The following is a 17,258-nucleotide window of genomic DNA, read 5'->3' on the forward strand; positions in this document are numbered from 1 at the left end:
TCTGAGTTGCAGGTTAATAATTTGTAATTTTTAGTTATTTTATTTCATTTTAAGTTATTTCCCTATCCACATTTGTTTGCAGAGCAGTTGCCATGCTCTTAAGCACATTTTACTGCCTTTTACACCCCTCTAGCCTTTTCAAGGACTATTTTAGAGCCATTTTAATTTAAAAAAGTGCCAATTTTAGTGCCCTTAATTGAAAAAAATCTTATTTTCAATTGTCGGGTGACATTTTACCATTTTTGGTGTATACAAACACCTGCTCTGCATTGCTGACAGGGGCCTAAATCTCTCAAAATTCTCTGTTGTATTGCTGGGTGACATTAACCCCCTTTTGCCGTGAATGAACCCCTGCTCTGCATTGCTGACAGGGGCCTAAATCTCTCAAAATCCTCTGTTGTATTGCTGGGTGACATTAACCCCCTTTTGCCGTGAATGAACCCCTGCTCTGCATTGCTGACAGGGGCCTAAATCTCTCAAAATCCTCTGTTCTATTGCTGGCCGACATGATCCCCCTTTCGCCGTGAATGAACCCCTGCTGTGCCTGGGTGACAGGGGCCTAAAACCTTTCATTTTCCAAAGGAGCAGTCAAAAATGAAAGGTGGAATCTTATTGGTTGCTATGGGGAACCAAGCCAGTTCTACTTTACACCAGTTTTGATCAATCTCCCCTATAGCACTTAGCCCAGCATTACCTTAGTTAGCCAAACAGTTGGCTGAATAAACCAATTTCAATGGGGCCAGCTGACCATGTAATGTCTATTAAATCTTTGGCTGGCGTTTGTTGGGCATATATTTGGGGAAGAAAGGATCCATTGTTCTTAAAGGGAACCTGTCATCAACTTTATGCTAACCTCACTGAGGGCAGCATAAATTAGTAACAGAAATGCTGATTTCAACCATGTGTCACTCATGAGCTAAAAGTAAGTGGTGGCCGAGAATCGGCATCATAATCATTGCAGCCCAGGCCTTAAAAAGAGTAAAATCTACCTGAGAAGAGTCATGTTTATTCATAATCTCACGCACTCTCGCCCATCTGCTGATGATTGGCAGTTCTCTCCTAGAGAGAAAGGGAGAAAACTCGGTATTAGACTGTCAGTCATCAGCAGGTGGGCAGGGGGAGCAGGAACTCATGAATAACCATGACTCTTCTCAGGTGACCGTGACTCTTTTCCAGGCTCAGTCTGTTGGTTCTCGGCAACCACCTACTTTTAACTTTTAAATGACAGACCGCTGAAATCAAGTCACCTGTCTCTAATTTATTCTGCTGTTATTATGGGCAGCATAAAGTTAATGACAGGTTCCCTTGTGTGTAGACAATTTGTTAGGAATAGCTGCCAGATGAATGAACATTCAACAGCTAGTGAAAGCGGCAAGGTTTATTTGGTACAGGTTTTTTACTTACATGTGTTTGACGATAAGTATGTGTCACGGCCTATGGTGTGTTTTGTGACACTTTCCTTCACTTGCGGTTGCCCGTGGCAACGTGTGGTGTTGTGTGCATGTGGTGGCAGTGTCTCGGCCTTGTGGCTGTTTTCCAGGACATGGTTGCCTCGCATGCTGCTGCCGGCGGTAACAGGTGGAGTGTGATGTTTGTGTGTACACTTCCCCTTTAAGTGCCTTTTTCCCTTGCCTGGTGTTGGAAGGGTTAATTCCCTTCCTAGTGAGTGAACACTGGGTGTGTCTGTGTGTGGGTGTGGCTACTTGGGCTATTTAGCTCCTGCTGGATGCCAGTAGCTGAGAGGTACTCCAGCCATGGTGTTTGCTGGAGTCATCCTCCTGGTCTCATTTACCATCTGTCCAGTAAGGGCCAACCTTGTGGTCATAAAAGTTATGCATGATGTTAAGTTGATGTTGTTATCCTTTCTATGTTTATTGCAGCTATGGATGTCCTGGTTACCTGTGTGTTTTGTGGTGTGCTGTGTCCTTAGTGTTTGTGTGGACAGCAGTACAGGTGCATGGGTTCCAGTCAGCGAGGCTGTGGCAGGTAGGTTTGGAACTGGTGTAGTTCACCTGCCATATCCATATGAACCAAGGTACAGACAAGTCTTGTGGGATCCAGACCTGGTCTGTATATGTTTCCCCTTTCCTTGCAGCTTGGCCAGTGAGACTCCTGTTCCTCCGTGTCTAGGAGGAACAGGTCGTCTTACCCTGCTCCTAGTCCAGGGATCTCTTGAGGGCTAGTAGGGACTCGAGGTTCCAGAGTATGAGCCCTCCTACCATCTGGGTTGGCTCATACAGTTAGGAGTCAGGGTCAGCATTAGGGACGTGATAGAAGGTGACCTGCTCCCTGATCCTGTGTTCCTGGCCTAGCAGCTACCATCCATCCTCTTACATCACACGGCTGAGAGTTTCCCCCACTCACAGTTGTGACAGTATGACCACAATGGCTCCTTACGTGGTAAACCTTCGAAAGAGGGTGCAGCATGTATTGCCAGCTGTTTCGGCATACATGTGCGTTCTCCAGAGGGAGAGCGTTTTGGGGTTCATCGTTAACGGCACGGTTGGTGGCTTATTCCCCGCCACCTTGCCTTCCGTGTCCGTGTTGGTGATCCCTGGTCCCTCTTAATGTTCCTATCCCTGCTCGTCTGCTGGCAGCATTCCGTTGGTGTTCCGGCGGTGTGCTGGTTAGGAGTGGCTGTTGGCAGCGACTGAAGTGGGAACGTGAGTGGAAAGTGGACGCAGTGTCAGTGCGGTCTCTCCGGGCTGTTTCTTTGCTGGTCTCTGGTTCCTTTGTGTTGCTCCAGAGGCTGGCAGTTGGCTCCTGGTTCCTGTGTGTTGCTCCAGGGGCTGGCAGCAGTCCTGGGGAGACTTGCATGCGCTGACACTGATTCTGCTAACTTTTTCCCGTCTCCCTTCCCTGTTTTGGGTCCCTCACTAGTTTTCCCTTTTTTTTTTGGTGGGGGGGCTTTGAGGGGTGGGAGTGTCACGGTCTATGGTGTTTTTGTGACACTTTCCTTCACTTGCGGTTGGGTGTGAGCTGTGTGTGGGTGTGGCTACTTGGGCTATTTAGCTCCTGCTAGGTGCCAGTAGCTGAGGGGTACTCCAGCCATGGTGTTTGCTGGAGTTATCCTCCTGGTCTCATATACCATCTGTCCAGTAAGGGCCACCCTTGTGGTCATAAGTAATGTTTAGACATAGATGTTCGTTTCTTATTATATGTCTAGTGGTGTCTCTATGTTTATTGCAGCTTATGGTTTCTGGGTTCCTGTGTGCTTTGTGTGTGTGCTGTGTACTTTTGTGTTTGGTGTGGACATTAGCACTTCGGCACTTGTTTCAGTCTGTGTGTCTGTGGAAGGTAGGTGTTGTACTAGTTTCACTACCTGCCATTGCCATCTGCTGTATAAGTTCCCCATTCCTTGCAGCTTGGCCAGTGAGACTCCTGTTCATCCGTGTCTAGGAGGAACAGGTCGTCTTACCCTGCTCCTAGTTCCAGGGCTATCCTGAGGGCTAGTGGGGACCATAGGTTCCGGAGTATGAGCCCTCCTACCATCAGGGTTGGCTTATACAGCTAGGAGTCAGGGTCAGATTTAGGGACGTTATAGGAGGTGACCTGCTCCCTGTTTCCTGTCCTGGCCCAGCAGCTACCCTTTATTATTGGCACCGCACGGCTGAGGGTTTTCCCCACCCTCAGCCGTGACAGTATGAGGCACAGTTCTCAACCTCATTGCCTGAACTTTAGGTTCATTAGTTCTAGCTAAGGTATGCTTCTTCTGACTGTCTGCCCATGTACCAAACTCTGAATGTTTACCATATTGACCCTCAGACCTGCCCTGACCGCGGTCTGTTCCCTAACTACAAGTAATGCTTGACCCCCTTGTTTCTTCACACCAGTGTCTCTGACCCGTGTGGATCAACTGCCAACTACACTGGGACTTTTCGAAGAGGTAATGGCCTGGTTGCTTCCCTGCAACGAAGTCCAGATCCCTGTACAGGGGCTAAAGGGTAAAAACTAGAGGACCACCAGGACAACGCTCTTAGGAATAACCCAAAGTCAAATTGGCTAGTTGGCATAATCGCTCCACAACCATTGTCTGTTGCAGCTAATTAGACAATCAAAAAAGTGTTCATTCCCATTAATCCGCAGTTTTACTGTGGGATTACTATGGGATTGCATATTGTGGGGCAGGAGTCAAATATAACATATTTAAGGATTAGTTGAACGATAAAGCTATTTCTAAAGGACAATAGAGACACAAATACAGATAAGCAGTCGATATATTGGTGGATTTCAAGTCTTGAGACTAGATGGTTGTCTTATTTACCTGATATTGTGATGTTTTAAGCCACAAAATGCATCATTTTTAAAGATTTGAATAATAAACTCATTGGAATACATTGATATATCCACAGCTGCTCATTTGCACATGTATTGCTCTTTGGGAAATAGCTTAACTCTGTTTCCATTAATCCTTTGATCTCTGCATTTCCCCCAAGAATGGGCATCCTTGCTGATGGGAGCAGGGCATCAGTGGCACTCAGACCCCCATTTATATCTGCTGACCAATGGAATTCTGCCTGTACCTGCACAACTCCACAAGGTGAGCCTCCTGGAGCATTATGCATGGGGTTATCTGTACTCAACCTATAGCGCGCTTTCTCACAGCCTACCTTTCTTACAGTATGACAAACAGTATTTTAGATTATATATATAAATATATATATATTGTGGGGATTCTCTCTGGTAGACAGGGTGTGCGGACGCAGCTCAGAGGCAAATTACCAGTTCTTAAATCAAACTTCCGTGTTTATTCACACATAAAGCAAAAACAAAGCGTCACTTTGCAGTCTTGGTGTTAGTTCACACACAATGAAAAGTCCACATAGCAAAAATCACCTTGTTGGCAGTTCTGCCTCCAGCAGTCCATAGCAGGCTTTTAGGGGGCCCATTTCCCTTACAGACGGGTCTCAGCCCTCCAGCACGGCACAAGCCTCAGATCCCAGCACACACACCTCCTGAACTCCACTGTCAAACTGAGGTAATCCTCCTCACCTGGCAGTGCTGGCTGTTTTTTAGGCCTGGCAAAACCTGGCCTGGAACATGGGGAGTAGTCACCCACCCAGCACTTTGACCACTCCCAGTAAGAGCCGTCCCGGATCAACTATACAGCCATACTAAGTATTAAGGTGTCAAACAGCAACTGCTGCTGACACATAAAAAAAACCTCCTTGCTGCTGATGTTGAGTGTGCACATAGCCACCAATCATATTTCCCCAACCCACCCACCCCCCAACACATCAGTAACTTTTAGGGGGGGGGGATATGATTGGTAGCTATTGTGCACACTCAGCATCAGCAACAAGGAGTTAAAGGGGTTTGGGTAGTGGTGTACTGCAACCGTTTGGGGTAAGAGAAGTGATGACAAAATGGCGCTGGTAGCAACGGAGTTAAGATGTGGGGGATGGCCTACGTCTGGCTTTAGCACAGTGGACATAGGCAGGAGGAGCGATGTGTATGCGGGCTCCTGCCCTGGACTCGTTCAGCTGTGCTCGCACACATATCGCACCCTGTGTCCACTGTCCTGTGCCCACTCTGCTAAAACCTGACATAGCCCATCTATGCCCATCTTTACCAAAGCAGACAGGCAGGAGCAGTGATGTGTGATATGATCACATTTATTGTATGTATGTGTGTGTGTTTGTCCCTGTGTCTGTGTGTGTGTCACCATCACCATGCCCACAGTGTTCCTATGTCTTGCCGCAGCTGCATCAAGACGTTCAGTGCAGGGCAAGAGAAAGAAGAAGGAAAAGGAGGCAGATACTCCAGCATGGAGTCCGTGGGAGAGGCACAGGGAGGCACACTAAGGACACAGGTAACACTACCACATGGTCTACACACTACCACATTATCAGCACTAGTGTTATCTGTGGTTTTACATAGGACTGCAGGTAACACTACTACATTTTCGGTAATCATAGAGCCATCACTGTGTTATTCGTGGTGTTACGTAGGACTATAGGTGACATCTACTACATTATCTGTACTCAGAGAGTTATCACTGTGTTATTTGTAATGTAACATAGGACTGCAGATAAAACTTTTATGGATATCCTGGAGTCCCATAGATTCATATACCACAGGGTTTTGTTCCTACGGTATTTCCTTTGCCGCAAAAATGACCTATGCCCTTCATTCTCTGGGTCAGTACGAATACATACGAACGTATGTATACATTTCTTTATTGGCAAATGGGGGTGTGGCAGGGGAGGAGCCAAGACAGGAGGTGGGGTGGGCCAGGGGTGGGTAGTGGGCATGGTTAGGGGGCCCAATTCAGATTCTTGCTATGGGGCCCAGTGATTTCTATGTATGCCCCTGTGCAGAACCTAAAGGTTAAGACCCATATCCTTAGACAAAGGTAAAATAATAATAGGGGATAATTTATCAAAGATCATCATTTTACACCTGTCTATGATATCCTCTACGTTGTTGGAGGATGCGCTTAATTTATGACGAGGTGTAGGCCTCATCATAAATTAGGCACATCCTCCACCAGTCCATACACCTAACCTGAAATCTACGCAAGCTACTAGCTGGAGTAGATTTCAACCATCATTTATGCCAGACATTAATGATCTTGAATGTGCTGGGGATGATGGGTGTGCCCAGGGGCAACTGGGAACTTAATGTGGCCCTGGAAAAAATGCTAAAAGTGGCCCTGTTTGTTAGCTGGGTCCAAATTGATGGAATGCAGGGCCAGCAATACCACATTATACCACCCCAACAGAGCCAAATACCACAGTCCATCACAAACTACATCCCCAAAAACTTTCACTGGCTGCGCCATGAGGAGGGCCCAGATGGCCTCCCTGCAGCTCATGCTCAGACAGCACAGTGCTGCTCTCTGAGAGTGAGAGCTGTTCAAAAGGACATCCCTGTGTCCATCCATGCTCTGTGCCGGACGGAGGACAGGGAGTCTGAAATCCAGACTGTCCGGCATAAAACCGGACCTCTGGCCACCCTAGAGGCAGGCTGCTGTTGAGGTCACAGTTAAGAGGACAGTCTGCTATGAAGGTCAGTGTAAAGGGGCAGATTGCTGTAGAGGCCACTGTTAAGGGGACGGGGTGTTGTGGAAATCACTGTTACGGAGATGGGGTACTGTGGAGGTCACTAATAAAGGGGTGGCTGCTGTGGAGGTCACTGTTAAAGGGGAGAGTGCTGTGGAGGTCTCTGTAAAGGGGACAGGGAACTGTGAAGGTCACAGTTAAGGGAACGGTCTGCTATGGAGGTCAGTGTTAAGGGACGGGGTGCTGTAGAGGTCACTGTTAATTAGGTGGGTTATTGTGAAAATCACTTTTAACGAGACGGAGTACTGTGGAAGTCACTAATAAAGGGGCGGCCGCTGTGTAGGTCACTGTTAAAGGGGAGGGCGCTGTTGATGTTACTGTTAAGGGGCAGGCCACTGTGGAGGTCACTGTTAAAGGGCCGGGGTACTGTAGGTGTCACTGTTATAGTGGATACTGTTGATATCTTTTAACGACACACACAAACATTAAATAACATAGATGAAATATACCCGTGCGAAGCCTGGTCCTTCAGCTAGTAAATACATATATTGCACTGGTTTAGTGGGTTTTATTACTGTAGCTAGGCATTATGTGTATTTATGTCTAAGGTTCCTGATCCTTTTCGGTCCCTGTTTAGGTGTTGGTGGGACAAACAATACTAGTATGCATCCACTCCCTTCATATTTAAGGACTTTTGACAGATTTAGCCTAACTTTAATAAGCTAAAGTTATTTTATAAGCCCAAATAAGGACATCAAGTTACAGTTAAATATTGATGTCAAGATACATTTTTCCACCTGGCTTCTCTGATTATCCCTTATGTTTTATGTATAATCTTCTGTATATTTTTATATATTTTAACAGCTTTTATGAAAATAGCTTTTGGCACACCTGCAATTTCATATACAGTGAAAAGCTGAATTTACACCAAACTGTAAATGAAATCCCACTTAATGTATTAGACATCTCCAGTAGCACCTGGTTGAAGCGAAATGGAGATAAAATTATTTCGTACCAGGCAGATACATTTTTTGTGTTTCATGATCAAACATATGGCTTTATATCTATATCCCTTATTTTTTAAATGTATTATCTGTAATCTACTGTCAATGTAATGCCTATATCTTTCCCCTTTCACACGAGCGAGTATTCCGCGCGGATGCGATGCGGGAGGTGAACGCATTGCACCCGCACTGAATACTGACCCATTCATTTCTATGGGGCTGTGCACACGAGCGGTGATTTTCATGCATCACTTTTGCGTTGCGTGAAAATCGCAGCATGCTCCTCTTTGTGCGTTTTCACGTAACGCAGGCCCCATAGAAATGAATGGGGTTGCGTGAAAATCGCAAGCATCCGCAAGCAAGTGCGGATGCGGTGCGATTTTCACGCACGGTTGCTAGGAGACGATCGGGATGGAGACCCGAACCTTATTATTTTCCCTTATAACATGGTTATAAGGGAAAATAATAGCATTCTGAATACAGAATGCATAGTAAAACAGGGCTGGAGGGGTTAAAAAAAAAAAAAAAGTCATTTAACTCACCTTTATCCACTTTCTCGCGTAGCCGGCATCTCCGTCTGACTCTTTTACTGTATAGGACCTGTGGAGAGCATTAACTATAGTTTAAGGACCTGGGATGACGTCACTCCGGTCATCACATGGTACGTCACATGATCTTTTACCATGGTGATTCACCATGGTAAAAGATCATGTGACGTACCATGTGATGACCAGAGTGACGTCATCCCAGGTCCTTAAACTATAGTTAATGCTCTCCACAGGTCCTATACAGTAAAAGAGTCAGACGGAGATGCCGGGCATCGCGAGCAAGTGGATTAAGTTAAGTTAAATGATTTTTTTTTTAACCCCTCCAGCCCTGTTTTACTATGCATTCTGTATTCAGAATGCTATTATTTTCCCTTATAACCATGTTATAAGGGAAAATAATACTATTTACAGAACACCGATCCCAAGCCCGAACTTCTGTGAAGAAGTTCGGGTTTGGGTACCAAACACGCGCGATTTTTCTCACGCGAGTGCAAAACGCATTACAATGTTTTGCACTCGCGCGGAAAAATCGCGGGTGTTCCCGCAACGCACCCGCTCATTTTCCCGCAACGCCCGTGTGAAAGGGGCCTTAGAGTTTTTGTACTCTCTGTGCTACTGTAAAGCCTCATTCACACGTCCATGTCTGTGCTCAAATTTCGTGAGAAGGTGGTCAGTGATGCATCCATGAAGCTGTCTGTGAAGGATCCATGTTGGGTCCGTGTGTCCATTTTTTGCTGTCCATGTGCCATCCGTGTTTCACTGACACTGAACAGCTGAAAAATAATTTTCAAAGCATCTCTTCCTAATGATCCTTGAAACATAGGTGCAACACGGATGGCATCAGTGTTGCATCCGTGGTTTTCACAGACCCCTAGACTATAATGGCCGTGATGGATCTGTGAACACGCACAAAATAGAGCATGCATCCGTTCTAAAAACACTGACCCACGGACCGTGTTAAAACACTGATGTGTGAATACACATTAAAATGAATGGGGACGTGTGCTGTCCGTGGAGAACACTGACGTGTGAATGAGGCTTTACACTGTGAATTTCACCATGGTGGAACTATTAAAGGATTATCTTATCTTATATCTGTAAAGAAATGTAGTTTTAGGGGGTTTCAGAGGTAGCGATCGCAATTGGGACCTCAGTACCTTGTGGGCTTACAGTCCAACCACCTAAGGAAGCAAGAGGTGGTACAGTGGGGAATGAAGCAAAACAAATGTAAATGATTATAGATGGGGCTATCTCAGGGGTTGTCTCAACACAAAGGTCAATGTTCAATTGGTGGGTGTCCAACCACTGTGACCCCACTGATCACTGGAATGAAGAGAATGGAATGAAGTGGAAAAAGATACTAGGAAATCAAAATGTTATGTCGTACCTGTTTAATGTTTTCTGGATGTTTCATGGTTGGCAATTTCAAAAATAACTATTTTTCTGAAATGTCCAACTATCTATCTTTATTTTGACCTTTCTTTCATGCCAAATGACGACCAGTGATAATGGTTGAAATTTATCAATGTAGATGAAGTATCACTAATGTATCTTTAATGAGCTGTTGCGTCAATGTCTTGGGTCTTGTTGAAAATCCATACCAGGGTTGCCAACCGTCCAGAAATCTCTGGACAGTCCATAAAAATAGGTGACTTTTTTCCTGTGTCCGTTAAAAAAAAATGGATGTGTCTGTGACTTTTTTGAGGCTTCAAAACTGCAATTATTGTGCTATAGTGAAATAAATAAAAAAAGTTGACATATTAGGTATTGGCGCATGCGTAACAACCTGCTCTATAAAAATACCACATGACCTAACCCCTTAGGTGAACACCGTAAAAATAATAAAATAAAAACAGTGGCAAAAAAGCTATTTTTTGTCACATTACATCACAAAAATTGCAACACCAAGCAATCAAAAAGGTGTATGCCCCCCAAAATAGTACTAATCAAACCGTCACCTCATCCCGCAAAAAATGAGACCCTACTTAATACAATCGGTCAAAAAATAAAAAAGCTATGGCTCTCAGACTATGGAACTAAACATCATTTTTTTGGTTTCAAAAATGCTATTATTGTGTAAAACTTAAATAATAAGAAAAAGTATACATATTAGATATTGCCACGATCATAACGATCTGCTCTAAAAATATCACATGACCTAACCCCTCAGGTGAACGCTGGAAAAATAACTAAATAAAAACTGTGTCAAAATTACAAATTTTTTGGTCACCTTGCTCCATAAAGTTTAATAATGAATGATCAAAAAATCATATGTACCCAAAAATGGTACCAATAAAACTGGCACCTTATCCCCTAGTTTCCAAAATGGGGTCACTTTTTGGGAGTTTCTACTGTAAGGGTGCATTAGGGGGCCTAAAATGGGACATGGCATCTAAAAACCAGTCCATCAAAATCTGCCTTCCAAAAACCATATGGCGTTCCTTTTCTTCTGTGCCCTGCAGTGCGCCCTTACATCAGTTTACGACCACATGTGGGGTGTTTCTGTAAACCACAGAATCAGGGTAATAAATAGAGTTTTGTTTGGCTGTTAACCCTCGATATGTTAAAGAAAAAAATGGATTAAAATGGAAAATCTGCCAAAAAAGTCTCCATTTTCATTTAATTCTTGTGGAACACCTAAAGGGTTAACAAAGTTTGTAAAATCAGTTTTGAGTAGCTTGAGGGGTGTACTTTCTACAATGGGGTCACATCATCTTGGCTGCCAGCATCATTTTTCTATCTTCTGTTTTTGTCATGTCCCCTGATGAACCAGGACTCCTATGGAGAAACGCATCGAGACACTTTTCTGAGAAAACTACTTTTTAGGGCTTCTCCTAGGGCTTTGACCAGGGTTTAGCCACCGATTAGTGGGGTCGCCCCTTTTTTGGACGGGTGCTCCGCTTTTAGGCAGGGATAGCCTAAGAGGGACACCTAGGGACAGACCATCTCCCGACAACACTACTGGTGACAAAATACCCTTACTTGACGGCTTCTGAAACTACACGGCAACCGCAACTTCACCTAGCAACGAATCTACCCTGTAGGAAACTATCCAATGCGATATTTACCACAAGCATATGGTAACCATGAGTAAAACCCAGCAACCAGCTTGTATTTGTGTTTAAAGTATATTTTCCTAGGAGATTGCCCTATTTAGCCACATACCTGTGGGCACCTTAGTCATCTTTAGATATATACCATGCGTGCGGATTATTTATCTTTTTTATTTTTATTTATTTGTAATAAAAGTTAAGTTTTAGGGGATTTTTTTCCACAGAGATTTCATTAGTAGAACTTGTGATCTGGAACCCACACATTTGGTAGAAAGAAAAAGAGTCATCGTCCTCTCTCTTAATTTCCAAATTTCTCATAGCCAAAGTTGACATGGTGTCACCCAATGATTTTAATATATTTGTGACATGACTGGTGGGGTCCTAAACTGTCAAGTAATTTTTACAAGGGGATAACTTTCCATTAATACACATGAGAAAAGAGGTAGTTTTGATAGCAAAGAAATCAACTGCATCCTTAATTTAACATAATGTATGAAATGGGTAATGGTGAAATAGGTTAAAGAGGACCTGTCACCACTCCTGACATACCTGTTTTAATAGCTTCATGCATTCTCTGTGTAATAACAGTTGTGGAGCATCTATTCTTATGTCTGTATGTTGTGTCATTCCTTTATTATTTCCACTAGAAGTTATGAAAGAATTAATAACAGTCTGCAGTAAGGGTACAGAGAGAGTTGGGGGAGTGTCCCTGCACAGTTTGAAAATGGCAGCACTGATTGGATTAAGTCAGTCTGTGCAGGTACATCCCCCTCCTCCCCCAACCTGTTAACACCCCTCTGTACCCTTACTGCAGACTGCTAGCAATTAATTCATAACTTCTAGCATGAATAATAAAGGAATGGCACAACATAGAGCCATAAGAATAGAGGCTCCAGAATGGTTATTACATGGGGAATGCATGAAGCTATTAAAACAGGCATGTCAGGAGAGGAGAGAGGTTATTTAATAGCAAAACAATAATAATAATAATAATAATATATTTATATTTCAAAAAGAAACACACACATAACTTTTATTCCACTGGTATAACAGCCCAAAAACTATTTCTTAAAAATTTCTCTTGAGCCAGGATATTAAAAATAGATTGTGAGAGAGAATAAAACAACGACACCATTAGGAAGACACACGGATATAGATTTTTAGAGCAACAGATAACTGAATTTCCTGAATTTCCTATGTGGCATCTGTAGTGAAGGGTGAAAAAGAACACTATCTAAATAGAATTTGCTCAGATTTTTCCTGCCCTGAGCTGTTCTAGGAATATATTTTAAGTGGATATGTCTTTCTAAAAGAGAATAAGCTAAAAAAATATGCTTTAGTATTGTAGTAAATCTGTAACTGAGCTGTTCTGTTGAAAATGTTTTGGTATGTTTTATACTGTGAGAAAATATTTGTTTGTACTTTTCAAGAAAAGATATTTAGGATTTCAGTTTTTGTTTTTTTTAGGCCTCATGCACATGACCGTTGTGTGCATCCGTGTCCGTTGTTCCGTTTTCCGTGATTTTCAGCGGACCCATTGACTTTCAATGGGTCCGTTGAAAACTCGGAAAATGCAGCGTTTGTCATCCGCGTCCGTGATCCGTGTTTCCAGTCCGTCAAAAAAATATGACCTGTCCTATTTTTTTGACAGACAACGGTTTGCGGACCCATTCAAGTCAATGGGTCCGCAAAAACAACGGATGCACAACGGAAGACATCCGTATGTCATCCGTATGTCATCCGCATCCGCATTTTTTGCGGATCCGTTGCCAAGCAACCTGACCTTTGACTTAAAAAAAAATAAAAAATACAGGAAGTTCAAACTCACAGAGTTTTGGACAGTGAGTTGCACCTGCCAGAGTTTGCCTTGTGCTTTTGCCTGTCTGCAAACCATCCAAAGATGCCACGTTGGAATGTGGACAAGTTAATCACATTGGTGCAGGAGCGTCCCGAGCTGTGGGACAGCCGCAATAATATATACCACGATCGGGTGAGGAAGGATGCATCGTGGGAGCATGTGGCCCGTCGCATGAGGCCCTCGGAATGGGAAAAAGCAGATAGCAGAGGTCGGGATGATTTAGTTAAGTGCAAGCTAAGTCGTTGTTGTGTCCTGCCCCTGTGTTGTCCCTAATTTTTTTTAAAACTGCTATATTCAGGTCATTATCATTTTGCTTTTGTGGGCAGCGTTTAATTAGGTACTGGCCTGTGACTATTTTGAACCTTCAAATGTTTTCAAACACCACCATGTTTTAATGGATGTCTTGACTTTATCTACAGCACATATTAGTAATGTATAGCCAGCATGAGCACATTATAGTTTTGGTTACATATGGCCCTGTTGTAATAGTTATTCCAACATCTGTCTCCTTTCCATATAAAGTAGTATTAGTAAAAGGCCTCGAACAAATAATCTCCTCCTTCATGCAATTATTGTACCTTGGATCCGCTGCTTTACATGAGTACTAAAAAGTACTGTCCGACATTGCTCTGATATGTAATTATGTTTTCGTTGGATGCTCATGTACGTTTTGAAACACTGCAGATACCAACATCTGGCCTACTGTACCATGTTCTGTGCATTCTCACCTTTTACCATTGTTTTGATAATTTTCGGGTTTGGTTGTCATATTTTAAGATTCTTTGTTTAGAGATTTTTGTTCAAATTTATGAAATTATGCATTTTTATGTCATGTTTGCTCTTTTCAAAGTCAAGAAGACCAAAACCCGCTGGAACAGCTGCCGGGACCAGTTTAGGCGGGAGCTAACTGAAAAGGGCCGCAGTGGGGCTGGTGGTCTCCGTAAAAGGCCTTATATCTACACAGACCAATTGCAGTTTCTACGCCCTGTCATGGACTTGAGGCCGTAAGTTTTTTCTAAACATAAACTAGTCTTTGGAACCGTATATGTCATTGGCCAATACCATAATATAGCAGACCTTTTTTCTGGGTTTGGTGTGCAATATATGATGGCATTGGCCAATTATAAATGCTTTATTTGAGTCACCAGATGCATAGTTCTCCCCAGGGGTGTATCTATAGGGGGTGCAGAGGTAGCAGTCGCTACCGGGCCCAGGAGCCTGAGGGGGCCCAAAGTCCCTTGTGCCATATAAGAGGACACTGGTATTATAGAAAGTACATGCTGGTCAAGTTACACCTCTGGCTGAAGGGAAGAGGTTAGGTCAAGAATTTGGATTGAGGGGGGGTGCTGTTTAAATTTTTGCCTCAGGTGGCACGAAGGCTATGTGTTTCCCTGTCCCTTGCCACAAAGTAGGGGGCCCAAGCTGAACTCTTGCACTAGGGCCCATGAGCCTTTTTAGCTACACCCCTGGTTCTCCCCTTTTGTAGGCGCTTTTTCATAATCAGGGTGACCGATTGTTGTCACTCCCGAACGTTTTTGAGCACAGACTCGTGTTGGCACCTTTTTGTTAGTTATTTTCCAAAGCTGTGGCTTTTAAGACAGTTAAATGGGACATTTGCTTTATGTGTGTCCAAGTTGGCGTAAACACATGCTATTTAAAAAATGTTTTTGGTTGAGTTTTCCGCCTTTGACCAATTTTAAATATTGTACTCTATTAACCCGCATGAGCAAAAACCACAAAATTTTAGATATGCTTACTATGTCAAGCAATGCAAATTTACTTCTCCGTTTATGTAGACCAGGGATGTGTTTAAAAAAGTACAACTCTCACTATGACCTTCTCTTGGCTTATAGATGTAGGCTGTCTGAGAATGGTGGGAGTTGGAGTTTAGAAACTATTTGGAGGGCCGCAGGTTCAGCAGAGCTGATATAGAAGGTCAGATTATCAGCACTTGGTTAGCTCCGGAATGTGTGTGAATGTTTTGGTGCTGGACAGCTCAAAACAACCAGCTGGTTAGAAATATGTTTTGGCCTATAACAAAGCCACAGTCCTTCAAAGGTTGGAATCGGTAATGTGTCCTTAAATGTTTATGGAAAACCTGAAAATTTGTTAAACGTAAGTGATCTATCTCAGCTCGCCTTATCGTAGACATACATCACTATGTTTTGCATAATGCTTTTGTGTGTTTTGTAATGTAATTTTACCATAATGTAATATATGTTTTCATGTCATTTATCTTTACAGGACTATGGACAGTCTGGATGACCCCGAGGATTCAGACTTGGGAGGGGAGGAAACGCCAGCAGTCTTTTCACCTGCTTCATCTCCTGCACCAACACTGGCTGAGGAGCCAATCCCACAGCCAAGAGAATGTGCTGCCATTTCTGAAGGGAGCCCACAAGAAACACACCAGCCTCAGGCCAGGCGAAGAAGGAGGAATGTCCGTCAGTCTTCCTCTGGGCAAGATACTCGGGAAATGATAGATTGCCGAGTAATCGATTTCCTTGCCCAGAGGAGGAGTGACGGACAAGAGGAATGTGTTTTAAGGGGTCTGGGGCCATTACTCCGCCGAGTCCCTATGGAGAGACATAATATGTGTGTCACCTCATTAGTGGTTGTGATTGAGATGTATGCCTCCCACTACCAGGGAGACATACACTTACACATTACTGAGCTACGCCATAAATTAATGAGGCTATCCGATCAGCAGCCCACCATGTACCCGCATACTCCACAGCCACCACAAGTGACACCTTTCCATTGGCAACAACCCTGCAGGTTCCCAGAACCAAACCCACCCCTTGACCAGCAGAGTAATCAGGGCAGTTATGGTACATGGGCACCACATCCTCGCCAGGTTCGCCCGGGATCCGCCACATGGGCCCCAGATCATGCCCATGTCCGCCCACATCAGCCATCTGGGCCTGACCCTGGCCACATCCGTCCAGGTTCCTCATCTGGCCCTGATCTTGGAGATGTCCGGCCACGTCAGCCATCTGGGCCTCATCATGCCCATGTCCGTCCACGTCATCCATCTGGGCCTGATCCTGGCCACGTCCGTCCAGCTTCCTCATCTGGCCCTGATCCTGGAGATGTCCAGCCACGTCAGCCATCTGGGCCTCATTATGCCCATGTCCGCCCACGTCAGCCATCTGGGCCTGATCCTGGCCACGTCCGTCCAGGTTCCTCATCTGGCCCTGATCCTGGAGATGTCCGGCCACGTCAGCCATCTGGGCCTCATCAAGCCCATGTCCACCCAGGTCAGCCATCTGGGCCTGATCCTGGCCACGTCCGTCCAGGTTCCTCATCTGGCCCTGATCCTGGAGATGTCCGGCCACGTCATCAATCATATGGGCCTGATCCTGGGCAGGTCCGGCCACGTCAGCCACCTGGGCCTCATCATGCCCATGTCCACCCAGGTCAGCCATCTGGGCCTCATCATGCCCATGTCCGCCCAGGTCAGCCATCTGGGCCTGATCCTGCCCATTTCCACCCAGGTCATCAATCATATGGGCCTGATCCTGGGCAGGTCCGCCCAGGTTATTCATATGGGCAAGAATCCTTCACAAGAGACCTTTTTGACTTATAATTTTTGAAAATGTTATTATTTATTTAATGTTATTTGTATTTATGTTGTCTAGACAGGGATTGTCTTTGTATTTTGTTTGGGTGGGCAAGGGTTACAGTAAATACTTTATTGCAAAAAATCACTTGTCTTCAGTAATTTATTGTGAGACAAATTACATTAAACAGGTAAACACATTTCAACATAATAACATAGACACACACAA

This window comes from Bufo bufo, chromosome 9 (assembly GCF_905171765.1).
Source record: "Bufo bufo chromosome 9, aBufBuf1.1, whole genome shotgun sequence".
NCBI lineage: Eukaryota > Metazoa > Chordata > Amphibia > Anura > Bufonidae > Bufo > Bufo bufo.